The 23,060-nt window shown below is 40.6% G+C and overlaps 1 pseudogene; it reads left to right on the top strand.

The window, feature by feature from the left end:
- The window catches only part of LOC149222371 (enoyl-[acyl-carrier-protein] reductase [NADH], chloroplastic pseudogene), a 93,029-nt pseudogene that overhangs the window by 37,094 nt on the left and 32,875 nt on the right, over nucleotides 1–23,060 (top strand).

Raw genomic sequence — 23,060 nt, 5'->3', positions numbered from 1 at the left:
TGTATAAACTCAGGAGTAAAGCAACTACATCCTGATCCTTCTTTTGCTCTGCCACCTCTCCAGTTTGAGGGTGAAGGGTAGTTGGCAGCTTGATATGCTTTCTCATAGATGCTATGTCTTCATCTCTTTTCTTTAATAATGCCTGCACACCCTTAGGGTCCTTTGGATCATGACCCAACTCTATAATGATCTCTTCCAAGGACTTGATTCTGTTGTCCTTGGCTTGAGATGATGCCTTCTCCAATTCCAGTTGAGCAGCAGTGTTGTGTAAAGAATTTTGTAATTGGTGTGCCAGTAGGGTCTTATCAGCTAATGTGGAATATATCATTTCCCCGGTTTGCTTGTGTAGCTCAATCTGATCCAAGGGGTGGATGTCTTTGGCAAAAAATTCCAGATTAGTTCTGATATAATCGGCAGCTGTTTGAGGTTGCTGCATAGTAGGCCTGAAATGACTAAGAGTCATTTTTTGTTCTTGAATGTCATAAGTAGACATTAATCTCTGCTGATTAGTTGGTGCTATTTTCAAGAGATGGTTGTAGATTTGGTGTTTGAGGGGCTCATTCCTTTTCTTGATATCTATGAATGCTGCTTGATGCTAGAGTCCGCCTTAGATCGTTGCCTTGAAGAGCTCACCTCTGCCCCATGTGGCATGTCCTGTCCTTCCTGTAAGGAAGTGGCCGATGTTTCAATGCTAGGAGGGGGCATATTATCAATTGGTCTCTCTGGTAATTCCTCCTCTGAAAAGGGGTTTAGCCTCTGTCTTTTTTCTCCTTGATGGTCCGTTGAAGTAGTAAGAGGAGTGTCCTCTTGCCTATCCCTTTTCCTTGTTCTTTCCTCATTAGCAGGTGTTTGTAAAACTGAGGACTCAACTGTTACCTCTTGCCTTGGAGGGATTTGCTCTTGTGTTTGCTGTTCTGTGGAGGCAGGTTCCTTGGCTGTACCTTCCTGCTGCTCTACTTGCTGTTCCACATTTGGAGGTGATTCTTCTTGCTGCACTGTTTTGCCTTTAGCCATGTCTGCTGCTGGATCAGTTGTTTTGGCAGGCTGCTGGGGAACGGTGGATGAAGAGGCAGCTTCTCCAAGATGCCGAGGGCCTGAAGACCAAACCTGTCCAAAATATTCCAAGTCAACTGCCTTTTCTAAAGTTTTAATGGCTTTCTCTGCTATTTCTTCTTCAGTATAATCTTCCACTAATGTGCCTTCTTTCCACTCTAATTGGTTAGCATATTTTTCAACTTCTGGAATGCTAATGTGGTCATATGTAGCAAGCCTATGCTTGATTCTTCTGAGGCTTATGAAATGGTTAGGGTCATAGGGTGCCCAATAGAAGCTTGTCTTGAGGTGGAGGGCTTTTAGCATTTGGTCTGCCTCATCCCAAGCTTCTTCCCTCTTATTAAAGATGAATGGACCCAATTGATGCTTAATTTTCAGCTGTGCCTTCTTGTTTCTGCTATGGAAGTGAACCATATCTGCATTGCCGAACTGCCTGAATTATTCTAGTGCAAAGAGTCTCATGGGAACATACTTTGGTAGCCTGTATGGTGCTAACTCACAGCCATATATTCTGATCACTGTGTGGTCTTGTTAAAAGTACCAATCCCCAATGCTATAGTTCTTAGACAGCTGGAGGATTTTCTGCATATCATCAGTGAGTCTAGGAGGAGGGGAACTCTGCAGCAGTGACAAGGCTGGATGAATGAATAGGTCAATAAACTCACAGTAGGTGTATGGTGAATAATGAATATGATGACAGACTGATGTCCAGAACATTACAGATCTTCGGTTTCCCTTTGCATCTAACTTCTTGAGGAAGACAGGGAAGCTGTCAGGCTGATTGTACAATAGCAGATGATATATATAGGAGGTGTATTTGAATACCCTCTCTCTCTCCAAGTTCATGAACTGTTCATGAATTTTTTTGGCTATAAATGTAGCATAGTCATAATGGACAGCAGGGGGTTGTCCTGGGGTAAAAATGGATAGCACTACCAATGTTGTCTCATCCACAAACTCACTGGTCTTGAACCCTAGGATGGAGGATATGATGTCTACCAGCAGTCTCCCTATGTCATTGAACCAGTCATGCAGATAAGGGGGAGGCTGTCGGGGCTGGTACTCTGGACGCATAAATAATTGGCCAATTCTTGTAATTTGTGAGTTGGAGAGCTTGGCACCCTGCTCTAGTAAAAGCTGCATAGTAAGAGGAACCAGTGGCTTTGTAGGCTTAAATTGTAGCATTTGGTTGATGGCCTTAGGAGTAATATGGAATAAGACAGAGCCTGAAGGACTCAGAACAACTCTTTGATTGGGGTCATAGTTTGTGCAACATTGGTGAATCAAGTCAGGGAACTCATTGACCTGAGGGAGATAGTAAATTGGCAAATTGGATTTCCAGATTCCCAGGAGGTCTGTACCATCTCTATGCTTCTTTCTCAACTCAAAAACTATTTCTATGTGGTATGTGATGCGCCGCTCTACAGTTTCTCTCATCTGATAATCTCTGTCAGCAAGGGCCAACCATTCCAGGTTCTTGTGTGGGGCATTCAATGGTGCAATGTTTAATGCCACAGAGGTCTCCATGGTTAACTGATACTTGGAATTATATTTGAACTTGCTTCTTGGGCACAGCAATATAGAGCAGTGGATTTCAATGAGCAGGGCAATTATTTGCAGAGAGAACAAGGTAAATTGGGGTGAAACTGAGTTGAAATGCTCCTGGGAGAGATTCAACGAGCAAATGCTGGGATTGAGAAATGCTTTTTCGGTGAGTTTGTCTGGAAATGGTTTAGTTTCGCAAATGCGCCATAAGCTGTGAATTTGTGGTAATTTGGCACAATGGGGGACCTCTGTGGGTGAACTTGGGATTACAGTGTGGAAAAGAAACTCTGGTTACTGAGGATTCCTAGCAATTCCTGTGTTTTCCCTCTTTTCTTGTTTGCTTCAGTGAATTATGCAAAAACCAAGGCACGCAGAGGGAAACCGATAAATACCTGGGTACAATATGACAATGGTGTTGATATACAGGTGAATTCACGGCGCCAGCAGCAAGGGAGCAGTCTTCAGAGTTGGCGGACAAGCAATGTAACCACTCATGCAGGAGTACAGTGGGTATTGTTGTAAATAACGCGAAAAAACGACTTTTTTGGGCAAAATAGGGAAAATTCGGCATTTGGCGCCTTTTGTTGGATGACGTCATAGGTGGGGTCGGGTGCGGAATGATGATGTGGCGGCCAGTGAGCGGCTCTACGTGGACAGGTGACGTGGCGGACAGCTCGGAGCAATGGTGGATCGGGCGGTAATGTGATGCTGAAGCGGCAATGACGTGGGGGTGACGTGGGAGTGACGTATGGCGGAAATAGGAGGGTAGTAAGCGGTAATATCGGACCGCTCATGGTACGGGTGTGGTTTTGGCAGGAGGCCGCCCGACACAACCATGGAGCAACACGCGTCCGAGCCCTGACGTCACCCTCTGACAAATTTCAGGCGCTAATGTCTAGGAATCGAGGGTGGTCCGATATTGTTGTGGGCCGTTGGATGGGAGGGCCCAGATCCGACGGACGACGGGCTGCGGAGGTGCAAAGGCGATACGGCGGGTCCTGGCGGGGATTTTTAATAATATTTTTTGTTTTTTGGTGGGCGCGCCGAAACATATACTTTGGAAAAGGGGAAAAAGTGGGTTTTTGCAAGATTTATACCATGGCGGGAATAATGCAATGTTGTAGGTTTACAAAGCGGACAAGGGTAGGAACGGGTTATTAAATTAACCAAATGTTAATTCAATCCCCAATCTTTTAAAGTGACCCTAATATCAGAACCCTTTGATTCTGCAGCATTCTTCAAACTTTGAAAATATGGCTATAATGCCCAAGGGGGGGGGTATTTACCTATTTTGTGGGCTTTTTTCACAATAGTGTTATAGTAGTAGGGGAAAAGGGGCACTTAGGGATTTAGATAATAAAGTTAGAAGTCAATGTGCATTGGGGATATGAAAGATTGAAAGTGAGGAATAGAGAACTAAGTTTAGTGATTAAACTTAGATTTTTAGAAGTAGATGGGGAATGATTTTACACAAGAAATGTGGCTTCTTTTCGGAGAAGAAAGTGAAAACTTGTCATGAAATTTCCAAGAAGAAATACAACGAGGATTATTTAGGAAAGTCCTGAAGTCCTCCATGGGTTGTTAGAAAGAGAGTCTTTGGGGGAAAACAGGGGAGTTAGACATGCTTCTATATTTTTCCTTCAAAATGCTGGATAGATACCTTTGCAACTGCTAACATATGCCTACTTGATCAAGGCCAAAACTGAATAGGATCAAGATTCTGCAACTTCTGGCTACCTACCCAACTTAGAACCTAGCATTTTTTGTTACTTCAGGGAGGGTGCACTTAGACTTGCAGACCCTCATATGCTCTTTTCTTTTTGTTGCCCTCCTATCTAAATCTACCCTTATATCTTCCAAGGGCCCAGATTAAGCTAGTGGGCTCCTTTCTTTCTCTATCCAGCTAGTCATCTGTCAAGCTTGAACTGTTTGAACAGGTACTCATTACCTACTCTAAAACAAGCAATTTAAAACATGGCATGGCCCAGCTTGAACTGTTGAGCCATACATCAAGATAGCAGTGGCATTTTGATTGGCCACTTTCCTGGTCTTTCTTTGGGGTTCATTTCAATTCTTTTTTCTTTTGACCATTTCATTTTCTTGCCTTTTGATTATTCTTTTAAGGCATACCCTCTTTACATTTTTTAACTTTTTGCTTTGTCCACAAAAATGGAACCTTTGTATCATCAAAGATGATCATTTTTAGCACTTCCACTGTCAATCATGAAATATGAAACCCTATTGGTATAGGAGGCTAACACATACATAGGTACTATGAACAAGAGTCACGTACATATTTTGATCCATGGAAAACTGGATACCAGGGGTCATTACCATGGTAATTTCCCATAGTAATTGTGGCGACAATGTCTATTTGATCCCATCAACAAATACTAATGACATTACCAAAGGAATTGCTTATTGGCAAAGGAAAAAGCTATTTAAGGAGATGGAGATCAAGGAGTTATGTATGAAATTAATGGTTTATTCATGTGTGATCTGATTTGAAACAGGTGTGCACCAAGGAGGAAGGAGAAGTGATCCTAATTGGATCCTTAAACATTTCCATGACTGTTTCAAATTATGTCAGGCTTCAAAATCTTATGAATAATAGGCTTACCAGAAATGACCTCTGGACAATGGCAATCTGTGGCCAGCACGGAACAACGAGGACCCTCGGTCAAAGCGTGTTGACCGTTGGCCCATGGAGACCGCACATGGATGCAAATTGGCAATCGGAAGGCCTAGATCCAGAAACAGAGGCAATTTCTGATACGCGATTAGCATAAATCACGTATCGCAGGGCAAAAATCTCAGTGAAGGAAAGCCCCAAGCGTTCGGTCATGAGGAAAACAAGAAAACCATGCAGAAATTTTCAGAAGGAGGGTCCCACGCCCAAAACTAGCAGGATATCACATGCACTTCGAGCGGTTCAGTGCGATGCCACACACTGGGCGACGTGTGTCTAGCGGATGAGAGAGAAAACCACTTACATCGCGTGAGTAACGGTCGAGCAACTTACTCGCGCGATATAGATGGAGACCGTAGGATCTAGAGGCTCCAGATCAACGGTGGAGAATTAACCCAATGGATGACCGAATTTGACAGGGATATAGACTGAGGCACATAAAGATTTGAGGTCCAGCATGACCGATGAGCTGGAAAAAGAATCAGTTTCACAGGAAAATCCTGGAGTAACGGAAATAATGACCGTTTAAAGAAAACTGACACTTAGTTCGTAACGCGAAAAGTGGCCACCTCTATATGCAACGTTACACAACGATGATGATGTAGAGCATGGGAATTCCAACGGGCAGAGGCAGGCGATCCAGAGAGCCGAGAAGAGGAAACGAACAGTTAGAGAGTAGATTAGCTTTAAGCCATGAATAGATAAAGAGTAGAGGGGACAAAAGTAGATAAAGAAGTGAATTGTAGAGAGCAGAGATGCCGAGCTGACCTGTAGAGCAAAGGCAGCATCGAGTAGACAGAGACAGAGAGAGTCCGAGAGTCTGTGAACTCCAGAGAAGGCTTGAGAGGTTCAAGCAACTCCTCTGTGTGTACTTGTCGGGTATTGAGTACCAAATTGGGCTCATACCATCGAGACCAGTTGAGGTCAGGATTCAGTAAGGGGGAGTTTGTGTACTCTGGAGGATTGGGGGATCCAAGTACCACTCTACTGATCATCATCTGTTAAGTAAGACTAAAATTGAGCTCCTTGTTGTAAAATCTCTGCTTTAAGACACAACAGAAAAGGCCACCACTGAAGGTTGGACCAGGAGACGTAGCCCAGGAGGATTGGGTGAACTTCTTATTAAATTTGTTGTGTTTTTTAATATTTTCTTACTGTTTCAAGTGTCTGTGTATTTTGAAATCATATCGATCCGTTGCTTAAAATAACATAGACACACCCCAGCACATGGGTCTGTAATACCTTCATTAATTAACTGAGATCATTCACGAGTGATTTTTAGATCAAGTGGTATCAGAGCTCTAGGTTGTTTAAGGTTAGACAAGCTTGTGCCAGATTTTACTGTTGAATGCTAACTAGATCAAAGCTTAAATTAGGAGAAGGAGAGTTGGTTGAGACTAACCCAGAAATTGGAAGAGTCTATCCTCAGAAGAAAATGTCAGAGGAAAGTCCCTTGGGGCCAGACCCTCAATTCATAGATAGTTTCCTGGCCATGAGGTCCATGGTAGAGGAAATATATAGGGAATTTAGGAAACATAAATATGAGGACTCATTAGGCTCCAAGCAAGATAAAGGAGAAGAAGAGTCTCTCCTCTATGACCACTCAAAAGGCAAAGGGAAAGAAGAAAGCTTTCTCACACCTCCTAATAGCCCTGAACATAAAAAGAAGACATCTTTGATCAAATTAGATGTTAAATTTGACTTACCAATATATGATGGAGAGTTGAATGCAGAGAAGTTGGATAATTGGATCAGACAAATTGATGTTTATTGTAGAGTGCAGAGTATCGACTCATACAAGAGTAAGATTCATCTGGCCAGCCTATGCCTCAGAGGCACTACCTTGGTATGGTGGGAAGGCAAGACACAAGCTGACATGAAGAAACATGGTAAGATTCTTTCTATCTGGAGTGAATTTGTTTCTGCAATAAAAAATCAGTTTTATCCATTAGATTACATACAACAAGCCATGATGAGTTGGCAAACTCTTCGCCAATTGAAAGGGAAAAGTGTACAGGGTTACACCCAAGAATTTAGGAAGAGAGCTTTGATTCTAGGAATTTCATTAGACTCACTTGAGACTTTATTGAAGTACATAGGTGGTCTACACAACTACATGAGGCACACTATGCTCATGTTTAATTCCACTAGTATAGATGAGGTATCTGTTCAAGCTACACATCCAGAAGCTAGAGGAAAGAATGGGAACCCAGAAGTTGGAGGATCATCCAAGCCCATTGCAAGCAAGAATAAGGAGAAAAGAAAACAGAAATGGAAAGAGAGGAAGGCCAACACTGCACAGAAAAGCAAGTCTTCATGCACTCACTGTAAGAAGGAGGGGCATGATGATGAGAACTGTTGGATTCTGCATTCAGAGTTGAGACCTAAGAAGTTTGAGGGCAAGAAGAAGAAGGCTGCTGCAGCTATTCAGAAAGATTTGTGGTCGGACTCAGGAGATGAAACAACCATTGCAACCATAGGTATAAAAGGTAAAGATTCTGAAGCATCTACTAGTAATTCTACACAATCTATTAATGATGAGTAAAATGAGAGAAAAAGACATGAGCTTTTCCATATTCGAGTTATTTCCAAGCATCAAAAGATTGATACTTTGTTTGATAGTGGCTCACAAGTAAATTTAATTTTTGAAGCAATTGTAAAGAAGCTGGGATTACTGACTACACCTCACAAGAAACCATACCCATTAGGTTGGTTAAGTGATAAAGCACAACTACAAGTGACTAGACAATGTAAACATAAGTTTCCTTTTGGTTGAGCATTTGTAGATGAGGTTGAGTTAGATATAGTTCCTCTAGATATATGTGGAATTGTTTTAGGAAGTCCTTACTTGTATGATAGAAAATCTATTTTCTATAGAGTTGAGAACAAGTATCTACTCGTTAAATATGGAATCAAATACTTTGTAAGAGCTCATAAGCTCAAGAATAATTATACTCTCATAAACTCAGGGCAGATGAAACGAATTGTAAATTCATGCAAACAATTTTTACTGATGGTTGTAAAGGAAAAGAAACCTGATAAAACCAATGTATTTGAGGGCTGTGATGCTAAACAGCTAGCTGATTTAGAAAAAGTTGTTTCAGAATATGATATCTCGTTTCAAGAACCTAAAGGTCTGCCACCCAAAAAGGAAATAGTGCATGATATTAATTTGCAGTAAGATGCTCCATTGCCTAACATCGGAATGTACAGGTTGTCCACTTTAGAGAATGTAGAAATCAAGAAGCAGGTGTAGGAGTTGCTCGAGAAGGGATTCATCAGACCTATAACATCACCATGTGGGTCTCCAATCATTTTGGTGAGAAAGAAAGATGGCTCATGGAGAATGTGCATTGATTACCGAGCACTGAATAAGATAACGATAAAAAATCATTACCCCCTTCCTCGCATAGATGATCTATTAAATCAATTGAAAGAAGCTGTTTATTTTTCCAAGTTAGACTTGCATAGTGGATATCATCAGGTCAGAGTTACAGAACAAGATGCATGGAAGACTGCTTTCAAAACAAAGCAGGGATTATATGAGTGGCTGGTTATGCCTTTTGGCTTAACTAATGCTCCTGCTACTTTCATGAGAATAATGAATGATGTACTCAAACCTTTTCTTGATGATTTTGTTATTGTATATTTGGATGACATTCTTATATTTAGCAAAATGTGGGAAGAACATTTAAATCATGTTAAGCAGACACTAGATGTTTTGAAAAGAGAAAAACTTTATGTTAAACTCTCAAAATGTGAATTTGGCAAAACATATTTGAATTATTTGGGTCATATAGTAGGGGGTGGTGAATTGAAGATAGATCCCTCTAAGGTGGCATTCATTGTAAACTGGCCTAAAACCAAATCTGCTACATAAGTTAGAAGCTTCCTAGGAGCAGCACAATATTGGAGAAAATTCATTTCTAACTTTTCCTTAATTGAAACTCCCTTACATGCTTTAACAGGATTGAATAAGGTGTTTCAGTGGGGAGGCAAATAGCAGAAAGCCTTCGACACCTTGAAAGAAAAGATTAGTACAGCACCAGTACTAGCACTGTCTGATCTTCAAAGACCATTTGAGATCCAAACGGTTGCACAGCTGCAAATATTTTGTTATTGGCCAAAAATGAATGAGACAGTTTCTAGATATGTAAGAGGGTGTACCATGTGTGCTAAAAGCAAGCCTAACAATAGAAAAATAGGCTTGTACACTCCATTGCCAGTTCCTTCTCATCCTTGGGAAAGTGTTTCCATGGACTTTGTTGGGGAACTACCTAAATCTAGGAAAGGCCATGACTATTTATATGTTGTTGTGGATAGGTTCAACAAAATGTGTATTTTGATACCTTGTAATAAATAGATTACAACTGAACAAAATGCAAAGTTGTTCTTTCAACATGTATGGGTTCATTTTGGATTACCCACTTCCATTGTATCTGATCGAGACACCCAATTTGTTGGGAAGTTTTGGTCGAGTCTGTGGGAAATGATGGACACCAAACTGAAGAAAAGCACAACCTTTCATCCACAGACAGATGGCCAGATAGAAGTAGTCAACAAGACAGTGATCTAGTTGCTCAGAGGCTATTGCAGCAAGCATCCCAAACTTTGGGATGAAGATTTGTGTTATGTGCAGCATGCTTACAATCGAGCAAAACATTCTTCTGCACATAGATCTCCTTTTGAGACCTGTTTTGGTTTCACACCAAGGTCTCCCTTGGATTTTGTCTTTGTTAAAGACATAGCAGTTGATGGACACAGTGATGTGGACAAGGCAACCAAGTTCATTGAGCAAATCCAAGAGATTCACTAGGCAGTACAGGAACAATTGGAAAAGAGACAAGCCAAATATAAGGCAAGGCATGACAAGCATCAGATGGAGCATAGTTTCCAAGTTGGTGATCAAGTCTGGTTGTATATCAACAAAGAAAGAATGCAAGGTGAAGGTAAAAAGCTAAATCCAATAAGGTATGGACCTTTCAAGATACTTGAGAAAATTGGTGAGAATGCTTTTCACCTTGATTTACTAGCTTACATGCATATCTACTCAGTCGTTAATGCAGACAGCTTGAGACTATTTGAACCTTTGTTAATTGAAGATCCAAAAGAGCAGAGTCAATTGCCTTCTATTGATGATCTGTTACCTGAATATCTCAATGAATTGCAGGAAGACATAGTTCTGGACAGGAAGGTGAGGACGACACGTAGGGGAGATGTTGAGTACCTCAGGATTGGACTCAAGGGTTCAAATCCAAGCAGTGCAAAATGGATAGAGATTGGAGAAGTGAGACAGCTATACCCTCACTTAGTCGATGCTTGAAAACCAACTTTTGGTGGTCCAAAAGCTTTTTTAGTGGGAAGGTTGTGATCCGAATTGGATCCTTAAAAATTTCCATGACTGTTTCAAATTATGTCATGCTTCAAAATCTTATGAATAACAGGCTTACAGAAATGACCTCTGAACAATGGCAATTTGTGGCTAGCACGGAACAACGAGGACCCTCGGTCAAAGTGCGCTGACCGTTGGCCCATGGAGACTGTGCATGGACGCAAATTTGCAATCGGAAGCCCAGATCTAGAAACAGAGGTAGATTTTGATACGCGATTAGCGTAGGGAAAAAATATCATTAAAGGAAAACCCCGAGCGCTCGGTCATGAGGAAAACAAGAAAATCGTGTGGAAATCATCAGAAGGCGGGTCTTGTGCCCAAAACCGGTAGGATGTCACGTGCACTTCGAGCAATAAGTGGGTTTGGTCGAGTTCAGCGCGATGCCACACACCGGGCGACACGTGTCCAGTGGATGAGAGAGAAAACCACTTACATTGCATGAGTAATGGTTGAGAAACTTACTCGCGTGATATAGACAGAGAACGTAGGATCTAGAGGCTCCAGATCAACAGCGAAGAATTAACCTGATGGATGATCGGATTCGACGGGGAAATAGATTGAGGCACATAAATATTTGAGGTGCGGCATGACCGATGAGTTGGTAGAAGAATTAGTTTCACAGGAAAATCCTGGAGTAATGGAAATAACGACCGTTTCAAGAAAATCGACACTCAGTTCGTAAGGCGACAAGTGGCAACCTCTCTGTGCAGCATTACACAACGATGATGACCCAGACTAGGGGAATTCCAGCGGGCAGAGGCAGGCGATCTAGAGATATGGGAAGAGGAAATGAATAGTCAGAGAGTATATTGGCTTTAAGCCACGAATAGACAAAGAGCAGAGGGGATAGAAGTAGAGAAAGAAGTGAATTGCAGAGAACAGAGAAGCCGAGCTGACCTGCAGAGCAAAGGCAGCATCGAGCAGACAGAGATAGAGAGAGTCCAAGAGTCTGTGAACTCTAGAGAAGGCTTGAGAGGTTCAAGCAACTCCTTTGTGTGTACCTGTCCAGTATTGAGTACCAAATTGGGCTCATACCATCGAGACCAGTTGAGGTCGGGATTCAGTAAGGGGGAGTCTGTGTACTCTAGAGGCTTGGGGGATCCAAGTACCACCCTACTGATCATCATCTGTTAAGTGAGACTCAAATTGAGCTCCTTATTATAAAATCTCTGCTTTAAGACACAATAGAAAAGGCCACCATTGAAGGCTGGACCAGGAGATGTAGCCTAGGAGGATTGGGTGAACTCCTTATTAAATTTGTTGTGTTTTTTATATTTTCTTATTGTGTTTCTCTTATTGTTTCAAGTGTTTGTGTATTTTGAAATCTTATTGATCCGTTGCTTAAAATAACATAGACACACCCCAACACATGGGTCTGTAATACCTTCATTAATTAACTAAGGTCATTCACGAGTGGTTTTCAGATCAAGAAGGCTCATATCTAAAATATTTTAAAGTGCATTGAGTACTAATGGTTATACTTGACTGATTTGTTTATATTTGAGTATCTAATGATGTAAAAATTGTTTGAATGTGTTTGAAGTGATCTGTGTTTTGACAGTAAAATTTACAGAAAGTATGTTATGTTTGTAGTGAAGGTTGGTCTCAGTAATTTGAGATCTATAAACAAGGTTTCTTTAGTAAGGCCGCGTACATACGTAGATATGGTTCAATACTGTCATGTATAAATTTTGTGATGATTTATTCAGTATGTTGAAATATATACATGGGTGTTATGCATGGTAATCATGTACAAACAGAGATCTATTTTATGGAGGTCGCGTATCTGTACTAGGGTTTGATTTTCTACTTGATGATGATGACAATTGATGATGTTTATTCTATTTTTTGTTGTCTGTCAATGATGTCTTAATAAGTATGGTCTATATCTGGCAGTGTTGATTGGATTGATTATGTTGTGGCTTGATAAGTGATGATGCTACATTATGATTGGGTATTCATTGAGTTAATATATATATATATATATAGTTGTTGTTGTGACTCAGCATTTCAGTAGTTCAATGATTGATAAAGTGATTCAATTTGATTGTGTTTCAATATTCAATGATTTGAGATTTGTACGCAGATGTTTTTTTCCCAAGGAAAAATCGTAGTTTTCATTGATTTAGTTGAAATTACATGTTGTAGATGCTAGAAGAATATGATGTATGAGTGGTTAGAGTCATTGTCAATGATGTTCTATCCACAAAATGTATCTATCCCAAGGTTGGGAGACTGTTAAATAATTACATATGATATGTTCTTGTAAAATATAGACATGAGATGTACATATAAAAAAGGATTAAATACATCAAAAATTCAAATAAGTCAATAAAATCAGGGTCTGTTGGCCCCATTCTATTGTTGATCCTCATATGGTCAATGGTAGTATATATAGTAGTCTTGATCTGACTATTCATGAATCTAATAGAGCCCTCGTGGCTAGTGCGAGGCCTCTTTGCATAGTTGGTTAGAAATTTTATTGTGTTCCTTGTAAATATGATGATAAGAGATATAATCAAACTGTGTTTTCAACATCATAGTTTCATCCAAAATATGTCAGAGTGTGTGAATGTGACATGTAGATTGATGATTAAAATAGTTTATGATTAGTTTAGAGTCACCAAAGATTTGTAATCGATGAAATCCATTCTCAAGCACAAAATATAATAAATCACGGAGAGAAATAAGTTCAGCAAAATTATTTGTCCCATGCACGAGTCCCATCTAAATCTTATAGTAGTGATTAATTGTGATGTGAATAAGGATGCCCCCGCCACAACCATGGTGTTGTGCCAAGCCATCAAAATGTGCCCATGGAGTATTTCTATCAATAATCTCAGTAGAGATGTTGCGCGCAGTGGGGGCTCAGTCTTCCTCCGAGATGCAATGATATAAAGAGATAAGGTGAGCAGTAACATGCAGCCAGCGAGGTAAGGTACCAGAGAATATGATTTTATTCCTTTGAAGCCAAATACTCCAGCAGATCAGTATGGGAAGATTTCAGATCCTATGTGTTTGAGCTGTCGACCACCACAATTGCCAAGCTTCCAAGATATCCTCCCCTTGCCATCTAGATTGAAGATGAAGAAGTGTAAGTACTTCTTGCCAGAAAGCAGTAGTAATAGGGAAAGTAAGAAATAGGTGATCAACAATTTCCGAGTCCTGTTTGCATAGAGAACACTAGGATGGGCCATGATAGGTTCACTTTTGGAGATTATCCCCAGTAGGAACCTTATTTCGGAGAATGCACCACATAAATAACTTGGCTCTAGGTGGTGCCTTCAATTTCCAGAGAACATTCCACCACCAAGCAGGGATAGGGGGCTTGTGATCTGAAAAAATATAAAGGTAACCATACTTTGGGGAATATTTTCCATTCTGTGAGTGAGCCCAAATAAGCTCTTCCTCCCCCTCAGTGATCCAGACATGAGATTATGAAAGAGAATTGGTATAAGATTTCTAGTTGTTTTTCCAGATGGGAGGGATGCCCAACAATTCAGTAGATTTCTAGGCTTGTCTGAAGATAAAAGAGTTTCCTTGATCAACAATATGGGCAAGTCTAGTAAAAATAGCATTGGTGAGGTAGTGAAGTAGTTCATGTGGTAATTGATAAGAATTCCTGCATACAGTCCATGGGTCCAAACCAATACGAACCAGATTTCTATTGCCAATCTTCCAGGTCAGTCCATCTCTGATAAATGCAAGTGAGTTAAGGACCGCCCTCCAAACTGTAGAAATGTTTGATCTGTCCCAAGTAGGTTGTCTGATCCAATCGAGGGGATGGAGTGGGGATATATACTTCTGGGAGACCACCTCTGCCCAGATATTCCTGGAGGTAAGAACATTCCACCCCAATTTGGCTGCTAGAGCATTAGCAAATACTTCTAATTTTTTCATACCCCATCCTCCTCATTTTTTTGGGAGGGAAAGAATATCCCATCTAGCCCAAGCAAAAATGTGCCCTTATTGTTTTCCCTTCCATAAGAATCTACAACACAACTGTTGCATTCTATGTAAAATACCCCTCGGAATCCAAGCCAGTGACATCCAGTACACTATAGTAGCTTCCAAAAAAGATTTGTTGAGTACAATTCTTCCAGCCCTGGAAATCCATCTATGATGCTAAATATTTAGTGGTCTTTTGATCTTAGCCACAAGCCAAACCCAATAAAAATATCGTATTTTACAGGCTTGAGTAGAAATCCCAAATATTTGAGCCCTTCATCAAAGGAGAGAAAGGTGTATGGGAATCATTATTGTGTTGTGTGGATTTCATTTTGAGTGCATCGAGTAGTAGTCAATGTAGATTTGAGATGATTGCATTCCATCCTGTAGCAAAACAGAATGATTGGAAAGCAGAGGAGAATGCAGTAATATCACCAATCGATCCATTAAGAAATATGAGTACACCATCATCAAATAGGAGGTGGGTAAGGATGCAAGTATTTGTGACCTTGATGCTCATCAGTCTGCCCTGTCGTTTTTCCTCTAATATATATTGACTCATCCCTTCCATGACAAGCAAGAAGAGAAGAGGTGAGAGGGGGAAACCTTGTCTGAGGCCACTCTCATCATGAAAAAATGATGAGGCAAAGCCATTGATAAAAACACTGTAAGAGACATTAGTAATACAACGCATAATCCATTGAATGAAAGATAAAGGAAAGACCAAATGAGTCAATATCATCCTTAGATAGAGCTAGCTAGTGCGGTCAAAGGGCTTAGACAGATCAATATTGAGAATCATACCTTTTAGCCTCTTTGTTTTGATGGAGTTTAGGACCTCCTATGTTGTACCCACTGCTTCATGGATCTACCTGTCATCAAGAAAAGATTTTTTTTCGGGGATATAAACTCTGATAATATAGGCTTGAGGCGATTTGTTATGATCTTTGCAATGATCTTGTATATGCAATTGTAGAGTGATATAGGCTGGAAATCATTGAAAGTTTGAGGATCATCTGATTTGGGTATAAGTGCAATAAAGGTAGAGTTGAATGCATCATACATTCGACCCCCCATCATGCATTCTTCAGTTACCTATAGGATATCATTTCCCAATACTTCAAAAAATGCAAGATAAAATTCAATTGTCTAGCCATCTAATCCAGGGATTTTGTCCTTCTTAAACAATTTAAGTGTGCTTTCCAGTTCCCCCAAAGTAGCAGGTAGATCAAGGTCCTTAGCCACTTCATGATTAACAAACCTAGGGAAAAATCCGGCCACCTTGATGACCATTGCAATATTGGCATCTTGTGAAGCTCTGAATAGCCGACTAAAATGAGAAGTACTGAGGGAAGCTAATTGGTGGAAGGACTTTACCTATTGGTTGATATAATCCACCAGATGCTAGATGGTGTTGATAGCCCATTATCGATTTGAAAACTGATAGTAAAACTTTGTATTATCATCTCCGAACTGTAGCCAAATGGCACGACTCCAAAGTTTCTAGGTTTCCTCTCTATCCTTCAAAATTTTGTTTCGGTCCACTTCAATTCTAATAAGTCATTCTTTGGCTTCAATGGAGACAAACCCACAGTCATCCCTATCCACCAGATTAGCGTTCCACTTCAATGTATTTTAGAGTCTAATCATCCTTGTGTCCCTTTTCCTTGGCCCAATCAATATATTTTTTCTTGAGATAAAGCATCTTTTTGGCAAAATCTTTAGAAACAGATTGACCAGGTGTAAGAGGATGAGACTTCCAATTATAAATGACCATTTTCATGTATCCCTCATCTTTGAGCTAGGTGGAATTGAATTTGCAGGGGGACTTGGGATTACGATCAACACAAGAAAATTTGAGGTAAATGGGAGAGTGATCAAACAATCCACCGACTCCCACCCATTGCCGATATAAATAAAGGTGGTCCAAAAGAGGGTCTTTGACAAAGAATCTGTCTAACCTTCTGGAAAGTGTAGCATCTCCAGTCCTCTGACTATGCCCGGTATGTTGCAACCGTGCCATGGGAATATCAGAAAGATGACGATCTACCAACAAAAGAGATGATATGATCATATAGAGGGTCAAGTTGTGCATTATGTCCCCAGGATTCTGCATGACCAATAGAGAAATTAAGGTCACCCCCAAGGATGATGTTGTCAGCTTGCATATATGAATGATTTAAGAGCTTGTTCTAGAAATGTGCCCTGTTGATGCAGGGAACATATACATTGACCAGTCTCGGCTCCTTCCCGAATTCAAAGGAAAGAATATCAGTGCCAATGATACCCTCCCCTCCCTAAATATTTAGTAGTTTGACAACCTGGGGGTTGAATCCCAAAGCCAGGCCACCAGATCGCTCGTGAAAATCCAACACATTAAAATGCTAGCCCAGGATGAGGGTCTCAAGGGCGGGGATGATCAGATTACAAGGAGAAAGTGTTTCCTGAAGAAAAATTATGTCCATCATCTCTGCCTCAACCAAACATCTAAAGGATAGTTTCTTGGTGGGACTAGCTAGCCCACGACAATTGAAGGATAGCCACTTCATGGGGAACCAGGGGGAGGAAAGGTCAATGCTCTAAGGACCTTGTCAATATGAGGTTGTTGACCATGAGGCATGTTCAATCCCACCTAGAATATAGCCTTGGACATATTGGAGTGTTGGCCCCAAGGGGTTTTAGAGGGTGGGAGGAACAATATTGATGCCACATTGATCACCGGGAGAAGACCTGGTAAGGGAAAAAAGGTTGTAATGATGACTCCGACTAGAGTCAATAGAGGGCTCATATGAGGGGAAATATCTAGGGATATCATGTATAGAAGGGGGGTGGAGGTAAAAATAGGCAGAGAGGGAGCCAAAGAGAACGTAATAGAGGGGGGGATAAATGCAAGTGCAATGATACAATGCAAAATGGATATACTGTGTATGAAATTAGATAAAAAAGCATAGTTAAAAGAGGATGTAGTGGAAGAAATACCCCATTAGATTCAGCCTCCGTTGCGACTGCACGAGATCTGGTAATACGTGGGGGGGGGGGGGGACAGTCTCGCTGCGAGCTCCATGGTTTGGCTGGGCAGATATTGATGGGCGGTCATCAATCTGAGCAGGATGCTTGCCTCGCATGTCAGTGGGATTTTCTTCTGCAACATGATCTGGTCGAGCCACCGAAGCAGAGCGGGATGAAAGAAGAGAACAATCCTTGTATAATTACCCAATTTTGTGGCATCTTCGACAACAATAGGGCACCCCCTCATAATCAAGAATTTGAATTCGGCCTATATTTCTCCAATGAATTTGCAGGTTATCCTCTGACCCTTCTCGTGTTCAAATGCACCAAAATGGGTGCCATACCCATGTTCCGAGTAACAATATAGGATTTTTCATAATCCAAGTAGGTACCCAGAGCATTACCAATTCTCTTGAAGACATCTTCTGACCAGAAGTGAAGTGGTAATCTAGGCAGTCAAACCCAAATATGACCAGCCCCCAAATGTTCATGCTCCAGATCGAAAAGAGGACTCCATCTTTTAAGAAAAATTGGAGAAAAATCAATATGCCAATACTTAGATAAGACCCAGGCGATGAATTCAGGGTGCTGGAAGCAAAGTGAAAACCAACGACGTGAAAGAGTTGCCACAGATGGTAATTCATTAAGCACGTGACTCCAAATTTCCAATATCCATTGTCATAGACAAGTAGCCAAATATGATCTTCCACAGACCCGCCCAACCAGTACCCGATCAAAGGTATCAACCACATCACCCATATGGAGATCTTCGCCAAAGGTGAGAGAGATATTCCTGGGCCCAACCTTGACTCCTTTGTACTTTTTCAAAGGCCTACCCAACTTTCCAGTGAGGGAAAAATGGATGGAGTGGAAGGAAGAAAAATACCAGAACCAACATGAGGATCCCCTCCCAAATCCAAAAGTGGGAGAGAGGTACCAAAAAAATAGCTTGAGGTGGGAGGGTTTGAAATATGTGGGAGTGAGACAGAAGATGATGGATAAGATGAAGGGGGGAATTGAGGGTCTAGTTTCGTAGTAAGGGTGTTAGGCGCGGGATCCCCCAAGGGTATTTTTGGGGCTTAAAGCCCAGATTTTGGACCAATTTTGTAATTCCAATGTAAAGACTCCACATTTTGTGGGCACGGAGCGTGTAGTTGTTAAAGAGTCATAGGATTGTCCACCCTTATTTTGATAATGTAATGTCGGTTGGAAAAGATCTACCCATGGTCTGTGGACCATGGGATTGTATAAATAGACCGAAGCTCTAAGTATTCAAAGGAATCTAATACAAAATGGAAAATCAATGGCGAAGATGTTAGAGAGATAGCTTTGAAGTGTAAGTCTAAGTTTTGGGTCGTAGCGTAGGTAGAGTGTTATGAAACCAGCTCAAGAAAAGATAGAAAAGATAGATCAACGCCTTAGAATTCAGCCTCTTTGAGGGGGCAACCTCCTTTACATTACATAAATGAACAATTCTTTGATGATACAAATGACAAAACCTCCTTTCTATATATAGGAGTCTAAGGAGTCACAATATAATCCAGCCGACCTAACAATAATAATATAAAGCCACAAAAATAACAATAGAGGGATTCTATGGGGCACAGAAATAACAATATGGGGGTAATAGGGGCACAACAATATAAATAAGGGGTATAACTACAATAGTAATGGGGTAATCACTAGTATTATAGGGACCCAACATGCCCCTCTCCTTCAAAAAAGTGTTGTCCTCAACGCTTGAGTAGTTCTGGATACTTCTGCATAAAATTCTCATCCTCCCATGTGGAATCTTCAGCGGATAAGTTCTTCCACTTGATAAGATACTCTGAAATTGATCGATTTCGTAGCTGTCGAGTTCTTGTTTCTGTGACTGCTTCCGGTTCCAATATAATTTTTCCTTCCTCGTCAAGTTCTGGCAATATTGTTTGAACTGGGAGCTTGTCGCCTATAACCTTCTTTAAACATGAAACATGGAAAACTGGGTGCAATCGAGAAGCTGCAGGAAGCTCCAATTTGTATGCCATAGTACCAATCTTTTGCAACACCTTGTACGGACCATAATACTTTGGTGATAATTTATTATCCTTCTTAGCTTGCTTTAGGGACATTTGCTTATATGGTTGTAGCCGTAGGAATACCCAATCACCTACATCAAAACTTCTTTCACTGCGATGTTGATCTGCCTGTTGTTTCATTCTATTTTGTGCCAACACGAGGTTATCCTTTAAGAGTTGGAGGACTTGTTGTTGATGTTCGATGTGATGTTCCACTGCCTGAACCTTAGAATTTTCTCTTAAATATGATGTGATGGATGGTGGTTGATACCCATAAAGTGCCATAAATGGGGTCATTTTTGTTGCTGTATGGAAGGAAGTGTTATACCACCATTCAGCCAGAGGCAACCATTTGACCCATTGTGTCTGTTTATCAGATACAAAGCAACGAAGATATCCTTCCAAACATTTGTTTACTATCTCAGTTTTCCCATCAGATTGAGGATGATAAGATGAGCTATGAGCTAACTGAGTACCAAGACAAGAAAATAATTCTGTCCAAAAATTTCCAGTGAAAATGGGATCTCTGTCACTTACAATAATCTTTGGGTTTCCATGTAGCTTTTGAATTGTTTCCATAAATGCAGTAGAAACTGTACTGGCTTTAAATGGATGTGATAATGCACAAAAGTGTGCATACTTGGTAAGTCTGTCAACTACCACCATGATGACACTCTTTCCCTCAGACTTGGGTAAACCTGTGATAAAATCCATTGAAACCTCCTCCCAACGTTGGCTTGGAATGGATAAAGGTTGTAATAGACCCGGTGTCTTAATTGTTTCAACTTTATTTTGTTGGCAAACCAAACATTCCGCCACAAACTTTTGAATATCTGATTTAAGGCCATCCCAAAAAAATTCCTTCTTAACCCTGTGGTAAGTTTTTAAAAATCCTGAGTGCCCTCCTAAGGGAGAAGTGTGCAATTCCATAAGAATCTTTTGTTTTAGCTGGGAATTCTTACAGAGGTATAAGCGATCTTTGTACCATAACGAATCATTTTTCCAGCTAAATGTATCAAACGTACTGGAATCTTGTTGTAGCTTTCGAATAAGTGCCCACACTTCTTCGTCATTCTTCCATTCCTCCCTTGCTTCGTTTATCCAATCTGGTTGGATAATAGAAATGGCGCACAACAATGCTTCCACATCCTCATCCTTTCTTGAGAGTGCATCTGCCACCACATTTTGCTTCCCTTTTTTGTAGATGATTTCAAAGTCATAACCCAACATCTTTGTGACCCACTTTTGTTGCTCTTCAGAGGATAATCTTTGTTCTAAAAAGTATTTAAGGCTATCATGATCCGTTTTTACCTTGAAGTGTCTTCCCATTAGGTAGGGTCGCCATTTCTTAAGTGCATGGAGTATTGCCAACATTTCCTTCTCATAAATAGCTTTGCTTAAAAACTTTCCCTTGATTGGACGACTTTCAAAAGCAATGGGTCTTTCATCTTGCATTAGAACAGCACCAATTCCATTTCCTGAAGCATCACATTCCACAATAAAGGTTTTTGTGAAGTCCGGTGTAGCTAAGACCGGTGCTTGGCACATTGCCTCTTTAAGATGTTCAAAGGCCTTTGTTGCTTCCGGAGTCCATGAAAATGCATCTTTCTTCAATAATGTTGTTAGAGGTGCTGCTATTCTCCCATAATTCTTAACAAACTTGCGATAATACCCTGTCAACCAAGAAATCCTCGCAGATGCTTTATGGATGTGGGGATTTTCCATTCCTTAATGGCTTTAATTTTGCTAGGGTCTACCTTAACTCCTTCATGAGATACAATATGACCCAAATATTCCACCTCCTGGACTCCAAAGAAACATTTGGATCTTTTTGCATATAATTGTTTCTCCTCCAATAGTTGTAGCACCCTGTCAACATGTTCAACATGATCCTTCCAAGACTTGCTGTAGATTAGTATATCATCAAAAAATACTAACACAAATTTTCTAAGGAATGGTTTGAAAATTGAATTCATCAAACCTTGAAATGTTGAAGGTGCATTGGTAAGGCCAAAAGGCATGACCAAAAATTCATAATGACCCTCATGAGTTCTAAATGTCGTTTTCGGAATGTCTTCAATCTTCATTCTGATTTGATGATATCCCGAACGAAGATCCAACTTGGTGAAGTAAATTGATCCATGCAATTCATCCAGTAATTCATCAATGACAGGAATGGGGAACTTATCTTTAATAGTGAGCTTGTTGAGCTCCCTATAATCCGGACACATGCGCCATGATCCATCCTTCTTGTGCACCAATACTACTGGAGCAGAGAAAGAACTTTGACTTGGTTGAATTAGCCTCTAGCATTTCTGCAACCATACGTTCAATTTCACTTTTTTGGACATAGGGATATCTGTACGGCCTGATGTTTGGAGGAACACTTCCTGGAATCAGATGAATAGCATGATCATGATCACGCATAGGTGGGAGACCTTTGGGAGTCTCAAATACCTTGGAATGATTGTCCAGGACTTTTTGGAGATCTGGAGAAATAGATGATTCCAATGTGGAAACATCTAGCGAACATAATTGTGCAATTACACCTCTTTGCTCCTTTTTTAGAAGCTTTGTCATACCATTAGAGCTGATTATCTTTCCTGGTTTCCCTGCAATACCCCTTAATTCAACTTCCTTTCCTTCCGTAGAAAATTTGATGAAAAGTTCTTGAAAATTAAAAGCTATTGTACCCAAGGATTGTAGCCATTGGACTCCTAGTACAACATCAGCACCTCCCATTGGAATGGAAAGCATTGGGCTAGTCAATACATATTCTCCCATGGATAGCTTGATATTATGGCACTTTCCAGAGCAATTTATTGTTCCTCCATTTGCAATCATCACTTGACACTCTGGTGCTGGATATAGGAAGCAATTCAATTCTTTTGCTACCCTACAATGAATAAAATTGTGGGTGCTTCCTGAATCAATCAACACTATTACCTTTTTCTTCTTGATTTGTCCTTCTATCTTGATGGTTTGAGGAGTGGTAATTCCCGCCAATGCATTACAAGATATGGTCGGATTTATTTGTTCTTCATCTAGGCTTTGTTCCTGGAGTATATCTTCTTCTTTTGACCTTTCTTGCTCCTTTTCTTCTTCCTCTTCACAATCTATGTAGAATAATTTCTTCTCAGCACACTTATGACTTTTAGTGTATTTGCTATCACAACTGTAACAAAGCCCTTTTGCTCTTTTTTCTTCCAATTGTTGTGGTGTCAACCTTATAGGTTGTGGAAGACTAGGGCAACAACACTTCCGTCTTTATAGTTGTGAGTGGTATGCTTCCTGGTTGCCATAATTTTGCTTTCCATTTTTCTTGCTAACCTGAATGCCTTCTCTAATGAATCAGGTTCCCAAAGGC

The sequence above is a fragment of the Pinus tabuliformis genome, chromosome Q (genome assembly GCF_031772625.1).
Source record: "Pinus tabuliformis cultivar Carrire ecotype Pingquan chromosome Q, CPIR1, whole genome shotgun sequence".
Classification (NCBI taxonomy): domain Eukaryota; kingdom Viridiplantae; phylum Streptophyta; class Pinopsida; order Pinales; family Pinaceae; genus Pinus; species Pinus tabuliformis.
Note: the sequence above shows the minus strand (reverse complement) of the source record. Positions and strands in the feature narration are given on the sequence as shown.